Genomic DNA, 21413 nt, shown 5'->3' with positions numbered 1-21413 from the left:
GAAACTATTACCCGTTACGAGACGTATTCACGTACAACAAACGGCCGTGTCCATAACACAGCCACACCCCTTTTTTTTTTAATTTTTATTACTTAGATAGATGGACGAGCTCACAGCCCACCTGATGTTAAGTGGTTATTGGAACCAATAGACATCTACAACGTAAATGTGCCACCCACCTCGATATATAAGTTCTAAGGTCTCAGTATAGTTACAACGGCTACCCCACCCTTCGAACCGAAACGCATTACTACTTCACGGCGGAAATAGGCGGGGTGGTGGTACCTACCCGTGTGGACTCCCAAGAGGTCCTACCACCAGTAATGAAGTAAGCTTGCATTCAATTAACAGCCTAAAGACATTGTACGAGGTACAATTGTCGGTTGTATTTGAATCGTGTTCTCTTTGACAGCAGCGAACTACATATTACGTACAGCAACTATTTTTTTACTATATAGGCCTATGTTTTTAACTAATTCGTCATTAATGTCGTATTAAAAAAAAGCCGTTTCCAACAATTCTCTATTCAATAAGTACATACTTCGGAAGGAAACTTCAAAATTGTAATCACTATGAAAATTCAAGTGCCAATTTTCCGTTAACCACGTAATTCAGTAGTCGAGAGTTTATGTAGCCACAAAATTTTGCCTAGGAGAACAAGCGGTTCGGCTATTTACCTAAAATACTCCTGGGAATTTTGCGAAGGATCTCTTGACTATTACGCATACTCGACGGATTCATGCTTGTTGTCCCTTGAAAGCGAATTAATGGGAAACAATTAATTTACCTTGAGATTGATGGTAGATGACTGGTAGATAGTGAGATCGAATTATAAAGATTGAAGAAATTCGAGTATAAATTACAGACTAATTACACTTTACAGACACTTTTGCTGAGACGTTTGCATAAGTAGAATTTTGAAATAACAAAAAGGTCGGCACCTCGATTTCGACCTCGACCCTCGATTCTGTTGTGCAATAGCGCTTAGTGCCACTATTGGCTTTAACAATCATTATTGTGACATTTCAAATAAATAAAGTGACATTCACGAATACGACCGAACATTCATTAATCGAAATGAGTGTTTGGTTCAATCAATCGTGATTAACAAAACTAAAAACACTAGTTTATATACGAAGAATTGCTGACCTTCTGTTTTTTTCTAAATCAATGCGGTCGACCTTGTGTTGTCTCTATTTGCTTATAAATGATCAACGGCAATAATAAGACGTGCGCTTAAGTCTATGGCTACCACTGAAGATTCTTGTAAAACTCGTTCCAAGATGTACATATCATCATTAAAGGATCAATCAGAAAACTCAAACGAGGGTCTAAGAAGAAATTAGAAGAGACAAACGGAAGAGTAGGGCGAGTATGCGACCAGGGTCTGTTCTAGCAGCCGTTATACTATACTCTTTCTTTTAATTCCTATCTCGGGTATTTGGTGATCGGGCGTGATAATATCATATGTAATTTCACGCTCCTGCTTATTTCGTCACGAAATAATTGATGACATTGAATTGATGATGATTGATGAATTGATTGAATACCCGATGACATTGAGAGTTATTCATTCATATCAGCATAAAAATACTATATTGTATTCGCGATATCCTTGTTTTTTTTAAGACAATGTTCTTTTACAATGTCCGAAATCGAAGCTTAATGTTTAAAGTAAATAGAAAATAATATTATTACAAATCCGAGAAATACTTCTAGATTGGCAGCACAATGTTGAATGAAGATAAACAAAGAATGAAACTTCAATTATTCTAGCAAGAAACAAAGGGATATTTCGATTTTATTTTTCACACGTCGAGCATGGCTGCCGGGGATTAAATAAACATTCCGGAATTGTCATCACGGGGCATGTTTGCGGTTTCGTTCGACTTACATATTCATGTATGGAAAAATTGTATCCGGAATAATATATACATGTATAAAAGGACAGTGTCCCATTTATTTTGTACGAATTGTATTGAAGTAAAGTGTAGTGGGTGTAGTGAGAAAGCAAAGTTATGCAGTTTCACAATATACATAATATAATATAAGCACAATATGTATATAAATACATAGTGTGTACACACTATTATTGTATCCATATACACATACACACATATCTTATCTTATACCTTTAAACGAGCAATTCTTGTATATTAATATATATGGATATAATCTGAATCTCGAAAACGGCTCCAACGATTTTCATAAAATTTAGTATACAGGGGATTTCGGGGGCGATAAATCGATCTAGCTACGATTTATTTTGAGAAAATGTTGTTTTACTCGTGTTTTCAATAATCAACTCTTCCCGAAATCTATTGGCGAATAATAATACTATTTTTCTTAATTGAGGGCAACTAACCGTTTTAAAGACACAACAAGATGGCGTTATCGAAAAAAAAAACCGAGCAAAGCTCGATTATCATCAAGTATAATAATATTATTGCAGACGGGCAAGCCAGCCCACAGTCCCGCTTAATGTGAGCTGTTGCCGAAACACATACATATATGCGACCCCCCACTGTGTCAAATCAAAACGCTTCAAGCTGAATGCATTTAACTAGGCAGTTGCATTTGGAAATATGTGCTTACAGTAATGCTACAGAAGCAATCGATATGACTTTCTCGAGGAGTTTGAAATTGAGTACCTTTTTCTTCAGATAAATAGTCGAGTATATTACTATAATCACTTGGGGGTACTTAATGTATGCACCCGAAAATGAATATTGGTACGAGTAGTCGAAATTTACACGAAATTATAGTATATAAATAAAGTGACGTAGCTTAGACTATCTTTTATTATACCTCAACAACAAGAATTGAAAATGGCAAAGAATTTTACGTGTTAACAGTAACAACGTGAATTAGTCGGAACGGCTCACGAACTAGGCCACCTCAAGTTATTGCTACCATCTCAGCATTTAACTTTCGTAGTTGTAGTGTCTTCGCTATATTTCCTAACCTATATTCTCCTTATTTCCAACGTGTACCATTTTCAGGAAAACCTGATTTTAAGAAGATTTTTATTAGTTAATTGATTTTTTTGGAACGAAATTCCTTATCGGACGATGCGGAGGGGTACCCTAACCGGGAAAAAACGTCCGTAACGTAAGATTTTTATTTGTAATGCACACAGTGTTCGACTTAACTTTGTAATAACATACAAAGTAATAATGCACACAGTGTACGACTTAACTTTGTAATAACGTACAAAAAATAACATTTCTTTATCATTCATTGACCACGATCTCAGAGCGTTTGTTTTACACAATACACTAACTGTTATGCAAAGAACCGTGAATGAAGTGTACCACAATAAGTTCGCACGTTACCGAATGATCGTGGGTTGTTGCGAAACTTCCAGTTTTATTTTATTTATGCCTCGAATAGAACTTAAAATTAATATTTTTATAATAAAGAACTTCGTTCCTATCCGGTGTCCTACGACACCATACATCTTTTTAAAATTATTTTTGATTTTGTTCTTTGACGGCAGAGATCTTGACACTTCTTTAAAAAAAAACTTGAGTTTTTGTTAATATCAGAGCTATCTTCTTTCTTTTTTGTCTCCACCTTATCCCACTAGGTGAGGTCGGCACAGCGAATTTTTCTATTCCATTCTCTTCTATCAGCCGTCATCTCAACACTCACTCCTCTTTCTCTCATATCGTCATTCACACACTCCATCCATGTCTTCTTCGGTCGAACTTTTCCCCTTCTACCTTGTACTAGCATGGCCATACATCGCCTAGTCACAAGCATCTCCTCTCTATGCATCACATGTCCATACCACGCTAACCGTCCGCTCCTTAATTTGTCAATCACCGGGGCTACTTTTACACTTCCTCTGATATACTCATTCTTTATCTTGTCCATTCTTGTCACTCCACATATCCATCTCAAGATCCGCGTGCACCCGTCTTTCATGCTTTACGTGACTACGAAGAATTAAAAGTGTGTCAACATTTTCATAACACGTCTTAGGAGTGTAACACTTTTAAAATGATAACTTAGCGAGGACTTAGCACATGTCAAATTATTTTGCCATCTACATCCATAAATCAAGATGGGTATAAACATAGCCCACCCAACACTCATCGATCACTGTTCGTAGGCCGGGTCTACGCGGCAGTCTCGATCGGACCGTAGCTCGCAACACTCGTAGCGCCGTAGCAAGCTCTACGGTATTATACACGCCGCCGTTAGTAGAGTTACTTGTGTTGTGTTTGTTCGGACCGAAGGAAAGCTCAGTAAGTTTCACTAAAGTATTTTTAATATTTTTTTTGGGCAATTTTTTGTTTTAAATTTTAATTTTAGATGCTTTTCAATTAAATTTTCAATGGATTTATTTATTACAAATTAACTTGAAGCTTAATTATCGACAGTACAATTGCTTTTTGAATTGCAATCGAACCGTTACCCAGTGCCCTTAGATCAGGTCCATTAGTAAATTAAAATAGACCAACCGTCTCCGAAAGTAGGCCAAGATTGTATATGTTTCATTTTTATAAGTAACAAAGTTAAATGCAAGTTTGATGGGGTAAGAAATAGGTCAATGATCGCGGAGGCGCGGCGTGTAATGTAATTTGCCGGTCGCTTGAGTTTTTTTTTATTGCTTTTATGGATGGACGACCTCACGGCCCACCCGGCGATAAGTGGTAACTAGAGCCCGTAGACACCGATAACTTAATTACCGAGACCTTTCAAATGCATTACTGCTTCACGGCAAAAATAGGCAGAGTGATGGTACCAACCCGCGCGAATTCACAAGACACCCCACCACCAGCAGTCAGCACTGATGTAATTAATATTTACTGTAATTTTGCTTTCGTTATACCACTCTCTATACTGTGCCATGCATTTAGTCACTAATTTAACGAGGTTTAATTAGCTTGACCTCCATCTTTTCCTGAAACGAAGTTTTTCAACATAATTTTCAATGACTCAGTTCGTTTATTTAAACCGAAGATTTGCACCAATTTATATAATATACACTTTCGGGTTTCACCAGGATGATAAAAAAAGAATTTAGAATTTAGAATACTAAAATTTAAAATACTAATTTTCAATTAATTTTGACAGAATACTAATATCCAGTTAAGAAGAATTCAGAATACTAATTTCCAGTTAACTTTGAAAAGGGTTTTTAATTATTATTTTTTAAATATTAGTAAATTCATTGGTCGTAAATTATTTTAAAACTAACCAAAATAAACTCAATTGTGATTAATTCATACTGTAGCGATACGCTACGATCATTTTCAGCCCTGAGTAAATTCCGGTTTGATATCAAAGTCTTTGTTTATTCTCAAAACGATGACGTCATTCAATGGTAACTACATCGCGTCGAAAGACGTCAGCGTGTCGGTGACTTCGTTTCCCACTGACCAGTTTTACACAGCCTCGTAGTGCTTCACTTCTGTGACGACATTTTTACGTTCGTCAAATTATGACTACCGCCGTGTGAAACGCTTGGAAAATCTGGGATTGCCGCCATCAAAAACTATTCACGAAGTGAAAGCAATAGGCTGCTTTAAATATACATGGCTGTGATGAAGTGAAAACAATAGGCTACTCTCAATATACGTATATACATGGCTGTGATGGGTGATCGTGCTCACAGCTCACTTGGAGTGAAGTGGTCACTGAAGCCCATAGATATATACCACGTTAATACATATACAGTACAACGGCTACCCTAACCTTCAAAACGAAACGCATTACTGCTTCATAACAGAAATAGGTAGGGTAATAATAACTACCTCTGCGGGCTAACAAGACGTCCTACTGTCAGTAAATATTTATAGTTGTATATTATTTGGGTACTTATATTAGATTATAATGAATTATTATTTTTTCTCTTACTCATGTTCTACTATTCTGCTTATTTTAATAGCAGTTAAGGTATTGGCTCGAAGGATGGAATGGCTATTATAAAATAAGATTAAGAACTGACCACTACAATTGAATCTTGAAATAAGTGGCGTCTTACCTACAGATGTTAATGTAGCACACTAAAAAATGAAACCTACAGATTTGTTCTCAAGCTAAAATTTATATGTGCGACTTCTATCTTACTTCTAGCAGGATTATCAGTTTAACGTAAAATTTACTGCTTAAAAATTATAATAATTTTAAATGACTATTAACTGAGAACTAATGTTGTTTAGATCGCAATCAAAACTTGAATATCTTCAAAGATATTCATGAAGAGAGTCAAGTGAATTATTCTCTCAAAGCGCTCTTAAAATTCATATCTCGTCATCCCTATTTAAAGTTATACGTGCCGAGAACTTTAGTCGTGATTTATTACTAACATTCATAATTAACAATTTTCACTTGAAACGCCTCAGTTCCTGTCGAGGTCTGACGCGCAAGTCGACCCTCGTTGACCTCCTCCATAAATGTGGTAATGGACCCGCCCCTTAGGGACGCATGTGATCATGTTCCGAACGCTACACGCGATAATTGCTTTGTTAGGTTCGGATGATGGAGAGCAAAAAAAAGAACCATTTTACGTAAATGAACAAATAATTCAACACATAGTAATCACAATACGAAGTTTACCGCCTATTTCGCAAACGATGGAAGTATGTCTTTTATATTTGAATGAATAGATGTTGTAAGAATATAGCACTGATACTGATTTTTTTTTCCCTACCTATGCTGATTGCCTTGAGAGGCTATGTCAGCTTACCCTAGCGTGTGTAGGCGAGCTCACGAGGCTCAAACCGGAGAGTTGCTAACACTGACCTTAGCAAGAGCAGTGCTTCGCAGAATCTACCACCGGATCGAAAACGCGACCCACTGAGAAGATCCGGCGGGAAACTTAGTGGGCTATGTCTGTGGGTTAATTCGCTCGTGGAGCCCTTCGTCGCAAGCGACGGGTTCGACGAGGACGGTGACCGGGTGACTGATATGGTTGTTGTTCCTCCATCGTGTGATTCATTTTGGAATGCTTATATAAGTATGTATACACAAAACACGTTTTGAATTCCTAAATCGAATCAAGGCACAATCATACCACTTAAAGTACTTCTAACGTTTTACATATTACGTCACGATCGTTTTCTAAATTCAATAATTTATCATAAGTCCAAAAACACACTAAGTTATGTTAAGTTTTTTTATTTCTTAAAGTTGATTGGAACTGATATATTTCCCACGCAGTTCACCAAGAAGTATAAAATATTAAAGCGATTCAATCCTTTTTTTTTTTCTTCTAAAAGTGAAGGTGGATTTCTAAGTATTTATTTGTGGGCGTATTATCTGGTGATTGGGCGTATTATAAGTCAACATACATACAGTTAGGTACCAACCTTTCCTATTTATATCGCGAAGCAGTTTTTGTGTATCGAATAAGTGAGTGCGATAATCATTGTACATTATAATTTAGTGTTTGACATCATATCTTAGTATAGATGATTCTGGTGACAGCACAACTGGTGGCCCATAATCCAGTTCAAATCAATCTATAGAGAAAAAAAACAGTTTGATTAATCTTAGCACTATTATTAAATAATGATGAATATATTAGAAATCACCTTACGTTCTGTAATATTGGTAGCTGATTCTTAATACATTATTGCCGAAGGGAATATAGAGCTAATTACTGTATTATAATTAGATATTAGTGAGTCAGTTGCCTTTCTTTTTTCTATTCATTCATTTACTTATTTATTCAACGTTGCTGTTGACATAGAAGTTAACGATCTCTAGGGAAACAGGCCACAGTGTGTATTAATTACTATTCAGAAACAAATTACGTTCCATTTCAGAGTTATTAGAGAGACATTGGTCATTCTGATATATGCATCTAGGAGTTACATAAGTAGGTAACATGACCTTGCCTCTTTCGATTGCGAAGCAGTAATGCTATTCGATTTTAAGGGTAACACAGCCACTATATAGGTACAATAACATTGAGAGTTTGATTCAATGTCTCAAGGGGAAAGTGACATTCAGTATTATTTTTTTTAGCTTAGATGGGAGAACGAGCTTACAACCCACCTTGAGATATAAGTTCTAAAGTCTCAAGTATAGTTACAACGGCTGCCCCACCTTTCAAACCGAAACGCATTACTGCTTCACGGCAGAAATAGGCGGGGTGGTGGTACCTACCCGCGCAGACTCACAAGTGGTCCTACCACCAGTAAAAAAGTATATGATGTCTATGGTCTTTGGTAACTACTTTAATACAGGCAGGTCGTGAGCTGGTTCACTTGTCTATGTATAAAAAAAATAGAAAATGATTTCCGTTAGTTTATTTTCGTTTAATAGCTGAGCAGTGCGTGTTTTGTATACATTAAGTTTTTACGTTTAGGTAATTTGAGTTCGCCGTATATAAAAACCGGGTGATACTGATAAAACTCATTTAATACAGACTTTTAGTCATACACAGTGATGAAGGAAAAAGTGTTTATTTCTCTGTGGGTCCGAAATCTGATTCTAAGAATTTAGTATCGGCAAGTCTCACAAATCTATATATTAATACGTGAAGCAAAAACTTTGTGTCCCTTTTTACGAAAATTACGCGGACGGAGGAGTATGACATTTTCCACACTTTAAGAGAATATAGAGAAGAAGTGCACAATGCTAATATTTTTTTAAAAGAATGCATAAAAGATACATTAAATCGAAAAGGAAACATTACACGCACTACATACCATGTATTTGACGCACATACCCATGCATACTATTTATTGTCAAATTTTTGTTCTTGACATCTGTTGTCAAATTGAGAATAGATTAAATATTGTTTGTCTTTATTGATATTTTATTTATAGTGTAGCCTTGACGAAATTTGTGATTATAGAAGTATAAAATACAATCATAATAGTATACAAACTTATTATACAATTCCAATTAATTATAGTCGAATTTCGACTACTGCGAGACCTCTAGTTAGTTTTAATTATACCGCACGAATCGTGCTGCACGTGCAAACCCTAATCTTATAACATATTTTAGGTTTTGCTTTAGGAAAATGGTTTTAAATTACTATTATTACTTTCAAGTGTTAATTTAAAGGTCTTAGCTATCGTTATATTGTTAGGTATATTTTGTGTGCTCACAAATACTTACGAATGATGGTCGTTTATTATCCCTTAACACTATTGTTTTTAAGCGTTTGTTTTTTGCTGAGATATTAGCTATTTACATCAGTACGTAACCCATTATTTTTAATGACAAACTTATATTTGGAACACGATAGAGTAATTACCGTTTAATTACTTTTTTTTTTATTGCTTATATGGGTGGACTAGCTCACAGCCCGTCTGGTGTTAAGTGGTTACTGGAGCCCATAGACATCTACAACGTAAACGCGCCACCCACCTCGAGATATAAGTTCTAAGGTCTCAGTTCGTAAAGAACTTGTGTTACAGGTACCAGATAACGGAAATAAATGTAAGATTTTTATTATACACATACATATATTTAATACACATCCATAACCCTGGAAAATACATTTATATTTATCATACAAATATCTTCCCTTGGCGGGATTCGAACCCGCGACCCCCTTATGTAGTGACCATGTCACTTACCACTACACCAGACGGCCGTTAACATTACAATTAGTTCAAGAATCCAATAAAGATACCGCGTCCGCACAGTTTTCCTTGTCTCGAGCATATGTCGAAGAAACGATATTAGTTTTATAGCAGCATTTGCAGTTAGCTCCGGCCGTTTCCTATAAAATGTTGAAATTAAATTAGCAATTTCCTCTGGGACAGTTTCATTTCCTTTTATCGGGCTCTTCGAGATTTTAGGGCTAAGAGTTCACTTGTCAGCTGTTTTTGAAATGATGAAAATTGAATTTTAATAAGTAAAATGGTGCCTTTTTTTTGTAATGTTTTTCTTGTTCCTAAGCCCGATATATTTTTTTTAAGCAAACCGTGTAAAGTAATCTTACTGTTATTTCATGAGACGAATTTAGTTGCTTAAGAAAAAAGTTTTGGGTATCTCATTACTAGTGTAAACATAATGTTTTAATGCTTAAAATAATTTTACCTTTCCCAACGTATATGTATGTAATGTAAATTTTGGAAAGCACTTAATCACATTATTGTAATATTAATTCCGATACCTAGGGTCTGTTATCCAAAGTGACGGTGAACTGGATCGTACTGTGGGGCACAGAATTGACGCAGGATGGATGAAATGGCGGCAGGTCACGGGCACCACATGTGACTCACACATTCCTCTTCCCCTAAAAGGGAAGATATATAAGACCTTAATAAGGCCTGCCGTCTTGTATGGATCAGCTTGTTGGACCACTAAAGTGGCGGATGAAAGGCGATTGCATGCAGCAGAGATGCGAATGTCGCGATGTATGTGTGGAGTAACGAGAATGGATAGAATACGGAATAAATATGTTAGAGGAAGTCTGAAAGTGGCACCTGTGACAGAGAAGCTGAGAAGTGCGCGTTTGGGATGATATGGACATGTGATGAGACGAGATGAAAATGAGGTTGGTAAGAAAATGTTAACCATGAATGTGGAAGGATATAGAGGAAGAGGTAGACCTAAGAACAAATGGATGGATTGCGTGAAAGACGATATGGGTAAGAGGGGAGTGAGCGAAGAAGTGGTATATGATAGAAGAGTATGGAAGGAGAAGACATGTTGCGCCGACCCCAGGTAAGTGGGAGAAGGGCAGGAGAATGATGATGATGATAATGCGCGAAATTACCATAAACATCACAGTGATTAATTTCATTTAAAGTGATTAATTGCATTAAAATCTTCTATTAGATTAGGAACCGTATAATATCATCGACGAATTTAACATCAAAGTCGTTTTTTTAAGAGTCTAAATCGTAACCTAAGATCGCATGCTCCAAAAAAATTACGTACCACATTAGCTTCAAGGCCATCTTAATACAACGAGGGCCATTTAATACATAATAAAGAAATGTCGTCATGGCATTCACATAATTTACAGACTTAGAGCACTAAAAGTTAAGGTCAAGCTCAATATATTGCATTTGTTTACTACTTCATTAATCAAGATAGTTCCTGATTCTAGATAATAAAATATATGCGAATGTTATGTTGCACTAAAGTGACCTAGTTCATTCAAATAAGAGATATTGTATTATAATTGTGTAATATTGTAAAATAAAGAACTACATTCAAAAAATACATTAAGAGAGTATCGGCATACATAAACCCGGTAAACCAAAAAATCATCCGACGAGCTACCGCCCGATTAGCCTCCTCATGTCTCTAGGCAAACTGTATGAGCGTCTGCTCTACAAACGCCTCAGAGACTTCGTCTCATCCAAGGGCATTCTTATCGATGAACAATTCGGATTCCGTACAAATCACTCATGCGTTCAACAGGTGCACCGCCTCACGGAGCACATTCTTGTGGGGCTTAATCGACCAAAACCGTTATACACGGGAGCTCTCTTCTTCGACGTCGCAAAAGCGTTCGACAAAGTCTGGCACAATGGTTTGATTTTCAAACTATTCAACATGGGCGTGCCGGATAGTCTCGTGCTCATCATACGGGACTTCTTGTCGAACCGCTCTTTTCGATATCGAGTCGAGGGAACCCGCTCCTCCCCACGACCTCTCACAGCTGGAGTCCCGCAAGGCTCTGTCCTCTCACCCCTCCTATTTAGCTTATTCGTCAACGATATTCCCCGATCGCCGCCGACCCATTTAGCTTTATTCGCCGACGACACGACTGTTTACTATTCTAGTAGAAATAAGTCCCTAATCGCGAAGAAGCTTCAGAGCGCAGCCCTAGCCCTAGGACAGTGGTTCCGAAAATGGCGCATAGACATCAACCCAGCGAAAAGTACTGCGGTGCTATTTCAGAGGGGAAGCTCCACACGGATTTCCTCCCGGATTAGGAGGAGGAATCTCACACCCCCGATTACTCTCTTTAGACAACCCATACCCTGGGCCAGGAAGGTCAAGTACCTGGGCGTTACCCTGGATGCATCGATGACATTCCGCCCGCATATAAAATCAGTCCGTGACCGTGCCGCGTTTATTCTCGGTAGACTCTACCCCATGATCTGTAAGCGGAGTAAAATGTCCCTTCGGAACAAGGTGACACTTTACAAAACTTGCATAAGGCCCGTCATGACTTACGCGAGTGTGGTGTTCGCTCACGCGGCCCGCACACACATAGACACCCTCCAATCCCTACAATCCCGCTTTTGCAGGTTAGCTGTCGGGGCTCCGTGGTTCGTGAGGAACGTTGACCTACACGACGACCTGGGCCTCGAATCAATTCGGAAATACATGAAGTCAGCGTCGGAACGATACTTCGATAAGGCTATGCGTCATGATAATCGCCTTATCGTTGCCGCCGCTGACTACTCCCCGAATCCTGATCATGCAGGAGCCAGTCACCGTCGACGCCCTAGACACGTCCTTACGGATCCATCAGATCCAATAACCTTTGCATTAGATGCCTTCAGCTCTAATACTAGGGGCAGGCTTAGGGACCCCGGTAACCGTACTCGTCGAACTCGACAAAGAGGTCGACGTGCAACCTAACCCATGCATCAGCCCGCTGAGTTTCTCGCCGGATCTTCTCAGCGGGTCGCGATTCCGATCCGGTAGTAGATTCATTCGCGAAACAATTGCTCTTGAGTTGTTAGGTCTCCTTCGGAGGCGCTCGGGCAGTTGTTAGCAAATCCCACCCCTCTTGGCTGAGCCTTTGCTCGCCCACCTGTCCTGGTGAAACTGGAAAGGCCTTCGGGCCACCAGTAAACTTTCAATCATAAAAAAAAAAAAAAAAAAAAAAAAACATTAAGAGAGTAATACACAAAACAATTTTTTTTATTGCTATATGGGTATACGAGCTCACAGCTCACCTGGTGTTATGTGGTTACTGGAGCCCGTAGACATCTACAACGTAAATGCTGCCGTCCACCTTTAATTATAAGTTCTAAGGTCTCAGTATAGTTATAATGGCTGCCCCACCCTTCAAACCGAAACGCATTACTGCTTCACGGCAGAAATAGGCACGTATATCCACGTAACATAATTAATTACAAGTGCACAATACATTGTATCGCGTGTAAGTAACGCGATTCTTCTACACTTACCTAATGAAGCGTATACACATTAACTATCGGGTCACGGTAAGGTTAGTGCTCATTATGAGATTAGCAGCTTGTTTTATGAGATTATTAGTAGTAGAGAGCTAGTATTATAAGCTTTTTACTACCCTCAACGGATGGACGAGCTCTCATCCCACATGTAGTTATGACGTGAAAGTACTCACCTTGACACATGAGATCGAAGCCTAAATTGCATAACAACTATCGCATCCTTAAAAACCAGCTATGGAATGAGCTCCCCTCCACGATGTTTCCCGAGCGCTATGACATGTCCTTCTTCAAACGAGGCTTGTGGAGAGTATTAAGCGGTAGGCAGCGGCTTGGTTCTGCCCCTGGAATTGCTGAAGTCCATGGGCGACGGTAACCACTCACCATCAGGTGGACCGTATGCTCGTCTGCCTACAAGGGCAAAAAAAAAAAAAAAACAGGTATGCATAGACAAGATAGCATAAACCTTTGCGAAGTCATAAAACTTCAAAAGATTTGATGTGTTTAACTTTATTAGACGATGTTGTTCTTTGATCGTGGATTTTATTCGTGAAAACGAATTCGGTACGTGTTTTCTTAGTAAAAGCGATCTAGATTCGAGCTCTGGTATAGTTGTGCCATTTGTAACTATAATTCAGACCTTAGAACTTATATCTCAAAGTGGGTGGCGCATTTACGTTGTAGATGTCTATGGGCTCCAGTAACCACTTAACACCAGGTGGGCTGTGAGCTCGTCTACTCATCTAAGCAATAATAATAATAAAAATTGATACGACACGCAGGGCGTCATATATAAACGGTCACAACGAATTTGTTCGTATCGCGTAGTAAGCATTACTTCTGCCCGTGTCACTCACATTATTCTACTAATTCACCGGGTTATTATTATTATCATCTGTAGTAGTAGCAGTATTCTCAGGGTGCTTATACGAGCGTGCTGGCTCACTTTACTCATGGTAGGGCATAGTGTAGCCAGCGCGGGCAGGCACTACTACTATCATGCTTATTGTTGCCGCTATGCAGTCCGTTCCAGCTTCTATATTTATAAACATTAACAAAAGCAAAACACTAACTGTCTTGTTCACACTAATAAGCTAGACCGCGCGAGAGACAGATGGGCAGACTTTTCATGATGCGCATGCAGTGCGACGTCGCGTCGTGCGCTTATTCACAAACACTACACAAGTGCAACATGTGAATCTGTTGAACGCGAGCTACATGGTAGGCGGAATGGGGGTGTTAGGTTTTATTTTCGTTACGGAATTTCTTGATTCGGTCGCCGCGCTCAAAGCCCGCGATAAAAGCTATGCAATAGCTTAAAATTATTACTAATTTTACAAAGTCAGTAATAGTTTTAGTAATAATTTTTTACTATAAATAAAAACCAATAAAAACAATCCGTTGTAGATAATCATTTCGATGACTTAGAACAAATAAACACTTAGATTAATTGAAATACTTTAGTACGCTATGACATTTTATACGTAACATGTCCTTTATTATTTTAAACGATAATTTCAATTTTATGATACAGACAACTGCAGTGCTGTCATAGAATTTTATTTTAAAAGCGAAGTCAATATAGCTGATTAACGCTCGAGGGCCGTCTTGTCGAGCGAAAAGTAATAAAATGTAATTAAAAATCTTTGAAACGCTCCGAGCAGGATGTTGAAATGTCGCAATTGAATGAATGTATTTTTTCTGTCAAAAATTTTGACTGAATAAAATCGTCACATAAAAATATTTGAAGGGTTATTTTATTGGAGTGCTATCAAATGCTCTACGGAACAAAATGATCCGTGATTGTACAGGCTGCCGTTTAAATAAGACAATAAAAAAACTGACTTAAATACACATTCATTAAAAAATAAAGTATGACATTCGTTTCTCAGTTATTATATTTAAAATATATTTATATTGAACCGTTCTTTCTGAAGTTTCTACAAGACCTACATGAAAGTATGTCCTTTCAAATCGGCGTATAAGATCGACAAAAAATTACGTAGTTATAAGGTGACAAACACAAAAAATACAACGGAATTTAGAATCTCCTCGTTTTGTTAAGTTGGTTCTATTGGCACGTGGTAAGCTTAATTTTGATGCTAAATTATCATTAAGATTTTAAGATCACTTTCGGAGAGTCCAAAGTTGGCGGGTATTCAAATTCAAATCCGAAAACCGTTTCAAGAATTTAAAAAAAATTTAAAAACATTTTTTTTTATCGAACTAAATTAAGCATAATTTCATCAAGTAAGACAAATGCTGACAGTAAATCAAACAAGTCGGCTCAGCAATAAAACAAAAAGATAAATTACACAAATCTTCTCTAACAATTTCAAAATCTAAAGCAAAAATGCAATTCAACAAAGGCCATTCAGCTTGCAATCTGTAGACATTATAGTCAAGAGTGCTCTTGAAAAACTGCCAAGAATATTATTTTATCGGAAAGCACAACTTTTGCCACAATATGGAAATGTCCATACTTCATTCGGACAAGATTTATCTGTTCTTACGATTGGACCGGCATTAACTTTATTTCGCATATTGTACGGTGAAGATACAAACAAGAAGATGTATTAAGAGTATAAGGTGAATGAACCTTTCTCCCTAGAACTTAATTCTCTTTAGCTAAATTGACGCGTAAATCTTTTTAATGTGTACACATGATTTTGGCAAATTTTGACCGTTTTTTTATTATATATATAAATAATATCACGAAATTATTTAGGTTGTGATAAATTGGACATTTAATTTTGAATCTTTTTTTTTCGAATGCCTAATAATTTTTTTTTTTTTTAAATTGCTTTGTTTATATATAAAATTAGTAAAAACATTTTTAACAATAACTTTGTTTATTTATTTAGTTTTCAATAAGTGTGTCGTATTTCATTTATGTTGAAATCTTAAATTATCATAGACATTGTTTTTTTTTGTTTGGCAGAGGGTCGTGCCTCCCGCGATGTCCCCGAGCCGACATTATTATACAGATTTCATGGAAGATTTTTTGCCGTCAACATAAGACAGAGACTTTCTAAGTTGCTCTAATATATGTGTGTAACATTATCAAACCGTTATTAATTGGATATGAGGTGATGAATTAAAAAATAATATATTTAAATAAAAAATACATGGAAAATATTCTGGTATTTTAATGATTCAGATGAAACAAGAAGTTGGTGTGACTTGATAAAACGCTCTTTTTACTCATATCAACCTATTCGATTTTGCCGATGTTCTAGTACAAGTTAGTTCAAGCAGATATTCTTTTTTTTCTCAAAAAATACTTACTTAGTATGTGATCACGATATACTTCATTGCAGTAACATTGCGTAACAAAAACCATTTTAAATCAGGTTGGCTGTGAACCGCGTCTAAGCATGCAAAGCAATAGATTAATTTGTCAGTATTATAAACCAAAGGCATTTGATTATAAATTTTAAAGTTATTGGTTTCTTGGAAATATCTATAGTTTTGTTTGGAATCTGCAAAAAACAATGCATTGGTTTGCAATAACGCATATCTTCTAAAACGCTAGTTTATGTTACAGGATTATTGTCAGTTCTCCCGTACTATCGATAATCAGCAGTACATTAGCCGGTCATCGTTCTCGTCGAACCCGACGCTTGCGACGAAGGGCTTGACGAGTAAATTAACCCATAGACACAGCCCATTGAGTTTCTCGCCGGATCTTCTCAGAGGGTCGCGTTTTCGATTCGGTAGTAGATTCTGCGAAGAACTGCTCTTGCTAGGGTTCGTGCTAGCAACGTCGTAAGGTTTGAGCCCCGTGAGCTCACCTACTAGTTAAGGTTACGTTGGAATACCCTCCCAAGGCTATCCAGTTTAGGTAGGAAAAAGAAAAGAAAAAAAACAAAAAATAGATTAGAAGAGATCGTTCCTCCTGTAATGGCTTCACGGAGCGACCTCTTATATGTCTATGTGACAGATTCGCTGACTGAACACTGGCCGGGATCCAAATCGTTACCGATCAATGACCGAACCGATCCTAAGTTCAACTCATTATTTCCTAAGCATTTGTCGTGATCGTTACAACTATTGTTCTACCTTACAGAGTTATTTCACATCGACCCGACGAAAATGTTTTTGTAGGCATTTTCGCCGCGACGATCTTCAAATAGGATAATAAAATTGTCGTATTTTTTTTGCGTGTAAAACTATCTGCCTATCGGCTTTTGTCAGGCGAATAGCTTTTGCTGGATATTGTCCCGAGAATTGCTTTGTTTTGTGCGTGTTGAAAGAAGATTCTCGCAATACCGTTTTTTTTTTTTTTTTTTGGTCAGGAGGAAATCGCCGGACTTCCGCCCTTTTCTGGGGATAGTGGGCGGGGTATGTCAGAGTCGAACTGACTAAAACCTCCTGTTGCTCAACAACCAACGTCCAAACCTCGCATGAGACAGAACTCATGACAAGGCAAAGGGGGGAAAGTGAAGCGTTTAGTGCGGAGCACATCTCTCCCATCACCCTCCCCCTCGGGACGCCAGACTGGCGGTCGTCGGCGCCACGACCACCAGCCCTCTCGGTCGGCAGACTGTCCGAAGCCCGCCTAGATGGCGCCGGTTAGAGTGGGTTACCCTACGGAATACCCCGCTGGGCCAGAACCAGCGTGGGTCGAGGATAGCCGGCCTTCCATCACCCGGATGCTCTTGCGTAAAACGCGTCTCGCAATACCTACAACTATTTATTATTTGGGAAAATAAATGTTTTTATTTATTTATTAATATGTACATATTTTTACGTAACTATATATTTATTTTATTTATTTATACTTTATTTCAGTTTTCCATAACAACCATAACATTTTGTTAGTAAGAATTACTTATAATCTATTTTAGTAACTTAAAAAATCTAACACATAACTATCATTATATACATTTGATATCGTTACATTTTTTTTTCTCCTTCCAAGTGCCTGCCGCAAAGGCTATTAATCAGCAGTCCCTCGATATGATTTTCAAAAGACTATTGCCACTGTCACGGACTCGACGCAATAACGATGCACTTCTCTTCCGCATTATTGCAAAGAAGTCATCGGTGTGAGATGTCGCAAACATTGTGGATGCACTACAAAAGCGCGGCAGTGACAACATCATACTAAACGCATTATTATATTGAACATATATAATTGGAAACAAATCACGCACGATTGCGTGAAAGACGATATGAGTAAGAGGGGAGTGGGCGAAGAAATGTTATAATATATCATATTGTGATAGACGAGTATGGAAGGAGAAAACATCTTGTGTCGATCCAGGTGACTGTGGGAAGGGACCAGGTGGGGGAGGGACAGGAGAATGGTGATAAATTCAACAAGTTTACAGCGATAAAATTTATAATAATAGTCATCTTCCAAAATTATAACTTTATAATCTAACTAGAGATAAGTAGCGTGTGTTTAAAGTTTATTTGGCTTATGAATCTTCACACCTTTTCGAATTCAAGTGAGGCATGATGTGTGTGATACTTGAATTTAAAATTTGAAAAAAACTACCGTATTAGAGAAAGGACCAGTGCTTAGCGATTTTGATATCGGGCAATAAACTTTTAATCTATTTTGTTAATCAGTTAGTACCGTATTCATATCGTAGCTGGCACGGGATCGTAAATTTAACGTCTACATTTATAACCGGCGCCGCACCTAATGCCCCATACTTATTTACTTAACGTTGCTTAGGTAATAGTTATTGGTTAGTAAAAATATAAGAAACGTTTTCTTAGTGTAACTAGTACTATTAAAGTATTAATTACAAATGAAATTCATGGTTCACGGCTTGGTACCATCATCTTGCTGGTTTTTGATGCGAAGCAATAATGCATTCTAGTTTGAAGGGCGGAACAGACTTCATGTGACATTCATTCAGTGATCTTTAAGGGCTTCCACTTGACTAATTAGTTTGGTTCTATGTACACAGTCTTTATTTTATGTATTTTATTGTACACTTTTCTACGTTTTAAACCATCTTTCACTTATTTTAGTATGCAAGAGGAAAATTCTCGTGTGAAAATATCTCCTCACCTATTAATTTTTTTATTACATTAAATTCTTTTGTTCCCCAAACAAATGGTGTGCGTTCATCATTATCAGACGTCCACTGCTGGATATAGACCTCCCCCAAGGTTCACCATAACGAACACAGTCTTGCACAGTCTGCATCCAGTGGATTTTCGCGACGTCGGTGCGTCTAAGGTAGCTGACATAGTCTTAAGGATTGCAGGAAAGCGCAGCGTGGATAGTCCTCCAACGAGGTGTACATTTTGTACATTTCTAAAGTCGCCGTGGCCTAAAGGATAAGACGTCCGGTGCATTCGTATATAGCGCTGCAACGGTGTTCGAATCCCGCAGGCGCGTACCAATTTTTCTAATGAAATACGTACTTAACAATTGTTCACGATTGACTTCCACGGTGAAGGAATAACATCATGTAATAAAAACCAAACCCGCAAAATTATAATTTGCGTAATCACTGGTGGTAGGATCTCTTGTGAGTCCGCACGTGTAGGTACCACCGTCCCGCCTATTTCTGCCGTGAAGCAGTAATGCGTTTCGGTTTGAAGGGTGGGGCAGCCGTTGTAACTATACTGAGACCTTAGAACTTATATCTCAAGGTGTGTGGCGCATTTACGTTGTAGATGTCCATGGGTTCCAGTAACCACTTAACATCAGGTGGGCTGTGAGCTCGTCCACACATCTAGGCAATAAAAAAAAAAAGTAGTGCAAGTACAAGTTCATTTTATGCTTTTTCTTTGAATATTAATTCATTCATGACATGCGAGCGATTAAAATTCACAAAGCAGTACTTAGATCAGCTTTGTTTCGTAGTCCAGAACGTAATATAATTTTAAGTGGAACAAAACGACCTATTTCAGCAAACACAGTAACCGACTAACACAATAAATGTTACGTTAATGCGAAAACCTTCGTGCGAAGGGGCGGTTCGTAATAAACTTAACTACTTCATACATATGTGCCACTAAATGTTCTGAGTATTACGTTAATGCATTCTAGAAATAAACTGGTTTTGGAACGAAGTTCCTTATCGCGCGTTGTGAAAGGGGGCTAGACGGAAGAAATTCTTACGAAAAGTTGTCACGACACTTTTTAGATCCGTCATTCTGACCAATCAACGTGTAGGCGCTTATCGCGTGACATTGCTCGTATCCGATTGGTCCGCGTAATGAGTACAGTTTCTCGAGATAGCGTTTCAACAATAGTAATTTAGTTCATAGTATTGTTTTTTTCTTCTTCATAATGCCGTAATTTATTATTATAACTTAAAAAAAAATTACAATTCCTTCACTAATTAATCGAAAGGAACTTCGTTCCATCCGGGTGTCCCTTGACACCTCTGAAGTTTTTTTTTCTCGGTCTTCTGATTTTTGTTTTTGCGTGGCATCCATATAAGATTACGCCTTTATCTTTTATAAAAGAATTAACTATAACGCCCAATCTTTTCACTGGCTTTTCTCTTTCGTTATTTGGCTCTTTAGAAATTTTTTAAGGCTTTGAAAGAAAAACTCGATAAGCTTTCTTATAATTGTTGAGAGGTAAATCTTTAATACGATTTCTTGGTTTGACTTCTTTACATTTACCGTTTGATTTTGTAAAGGAAAATATGATGTCATTTTACTATCTTAGTTTACGAACTCGACTCGCTTAGTTTTAAGACAAAGTGAATGCCGAACGTTGAGGTATTTTTTTTTGTTTACCTATCTGCGGGTAGGCTTGAGAGGCTATTCTGTCTTCAATTTGACTGGTGGGCTTGGGGTGGTGGTCTGAGAGAATTTGCTAACACCTGCCCTAGCGAAAGCAGTGTTTCGCTGAATCTACCACCGAATCGGAATCACGATGTGGGTTGTGTCATTGGTTTAGGTCGCACGTAGAGCGGAAACCGGCGTCGTTGGTCGTCGACTATCGCCTCGACGACCCGCCGGTCGGACGTCCTCGGGGTGGCGCCGCGTGTCTGGTTGTAGTGTTGACCGCGGGAATCCCCCTACTCTGACCGGGTTCTGACCCCGGACGGAGATCGGACGTCGGATATAAGAGTGCAGGGGAGTCGTTTAGTGCGGTAGGGCCCTAAAATTCCTTGGGCCCGCGGTCTACTCTGACTGGTGCTTGGTGTCTCTAAAATCACCGAGAATTGAGCGAGAGGATTCGAAAGGACATTCTGAAGGTATGCCGTTCGTAATTCTGACGCCTTCCTCCCCCTCCATCCCATCCTGTTATAGTGAAGGTAAAATACCAAGTCAAACAAACTGCCGCACCTCACATTATTTCGCTTTGTGTGAAATGAAACGTTTAATAATATTTAATTTAGA

General features: G+C 38.1%; 1 protein-coding gene and 1 long non-coding RNA gene across 3 annotated transcripts in view; both read left to right on the top strand.

Moving 5' to 3' along the window:
- The first annotated feature begins 1033 nt into the window (after positions 1-1033).
- Positions 1034-1948, top strand: LOC134199189 (uncharacterized). Its single transcript, XR_009973571.1, has 2 exons — positions 1034-1385; positions 1720-1948. It is a non-coding gene; the product is annotated as an uncharacterized LOC134199189 (long non-coding RNA).
- A 2174-nt stretch (positions 1949-4122) lies between these two features.
- Positions 4123-21413, top strand: part of LOC101743950 (atrial natriuretic peptide receptor 2) — a 40935-nt gene continuing 23644 nt past the window's right edge. For both annotated transcript variants that reach the window (XM_004931358.4, XM_062669409.1), the window contains exon 1: positions 4123-4253. The gene's annotated coding sequence lies outside the window, so the exon portion shown is untranslated. The remainder of the gene's footprint in view (positions 4254-21413) is intronic.

This window comes from Bombyx mori, chromosome 7 (genome assembly GCF_030269925.1).
Source record: "Bombyx mori chromosome 7, ASM3026992v2".
NCBI classification, from domain to species: Eukaryota; Metazoa; Arthropoda; class Insecta; order Lepidoptera; family Bombycidae; genus Bombyx; species Bombyx mori.
Note: the sequence above shows the minus strand (reverse complement) of the source record. Positions and strands in the feature narration are given on the sequence as shown.